Genomic DNA, 1,429 nt, shown 5'->3' with positions numbered 1-1,429 from the left:
TTGGTTGGTGGCAGAATTCAGTTCTTTACAGTTGCAAGTCCACTAGCCATTTTCTGGCTGGCGGTCACACAGGGACCACTCCCAGCTCCCAGAGGCCACCCTCATGTCCTTGCCATGTGATTCCCCTTCCCAGGCAGTTCACAACATGGTTGTTTACTACTTCAGGACCAGCAGAAGAGTATCTGTTGCTTTCAAGCTCTGACTTCTTTGCAAGTCTCACCTGATTAGGTAAGGCCCACCCAGGATAAGCTCCCTAACTTAAAATTAATTGATGAATGGCCTTAATTACATCTGCAAAATCCTTTCAGAGCAGCACTTAGATTCATGTTTGATTAAAGAACTGGGAGAAGTGTATACAACCAGGGTAGTGGGACTATTGGGGGCCATTTTATTAATTATTTATTTATTATTTTTGGGGGGGTACACCAAGTTCAATCATCTGTTTTTATACACAAAAATATGGAACGCTTCACGAATTTGCGTGTCCTCCTTGCACAGGGGCCATGCTAATCTTCTCTGTATCGTTCCAATTTTAGTATATGTGCTGCCGAAGCGAGCCCTGGGGGCCATTTTATAATTCTGCTTGTCACAAAGAGACATATGCCAGAATCTTTAATAGGTGAGGATTTCATATTAATGCTCTTATTCCATCGGGAAAGTTGTTGAAAAGTGGGCCAGCCCAACCATTTCTTATATGTCTATACAATTCTTTCCACTAATTAGCACTTAGTGCTTAAGACTACACTAAGTATCAAAATATCTACATTTATAATATTTGAGGATGGTTATATAGATATAGATATGATCAGATGATTCAAAATTATATTTTAATAAAAGAATTTTACTGTATAATATTCAGGGTATCCGCACAAATGCACAAAATGATCATACAATGCCTGGTAATATGCACTAAAATATACATGGAATTAAATAAAATACTTTGTCTTTTTGTTGAGTGGGATTTTTTGAGAGTCCTTGTGAAGCAGTGGGAAGACTGCATTAGGGGATCTGGATCTATTTCAGGCAGCATCAGTTCCTAGTAGAGGGCTCTTGGGCAGGCCACTCCAGTTCTCTGAATCCTTACAATTTACACAAGGGACAATAAACCTAACAGACTTATCTATTTTGCAAAGTTGCTATAAGGATCCAGGAAGACTGATAATATGATGTGGAAATTTATAAGAAATTTAGGGAGAAATGCTTAGGCAAAAGCTTGATGAGTCATTAGTTGTGTAAGACCCCCACCCCAAATGTTGAAGCCAGAGAAGCCAAATCCTGTGTCAGAGCAGTGGCAGACTCTTGCCTATGCAGCCTTAATCAACTGCTCCTACGGAAGCCTCAGCAGCCCCCTTCAACCCTAGGTGGCCTCAGAAGTTCTCGTGACGAGGCTCAGAAATGGTCTGAAGTTGGAGACTTGAGGACTTAATTT

The 1,429-nt window shown here is 40.6% G+C and overlaps 1 non-coding gene across 1 annotated transcript; it reads right to left on the bottom strand.

The window, feature by feature from the left end:
- Positions 1-453: 453 nt before the first annotated feature.
- LOC130842444 (U6 spliceosomal RNA) lies at positions 454-560 on the bottom strand. The gene has a single exon (XR_009050435.1). It is a non-coding gene; the product is annotated as a U6 spliceosomal RNA (small nuclear RNA).
- Between the last annotated feature and the right edge of the window lie 869 nt (positions 561-1,429).

The sequence above is a fragment of the Hippopotamus amphibius genome, chromosome 1 (genome assembly GCF_030028045.1).
Source record: "Hippopotamus amphibius kiboko isolate mHipAmp2 chromosome 1, mHipAmp2.hap2, whole genome shotgun sequence".
NCBI classification, from domain to species: domain Eukaryota; kingdom Metazoa; phylum Chordata; class Mammalia; order Artiodactyla; family Hippopotamidae; genus Hippopotamus; species Hippopotamus amphibius.
Note: the sequence above shows the minus strand (reverse complement) of the source record. Positions and strands in the feature narration are given on the sequence as shown.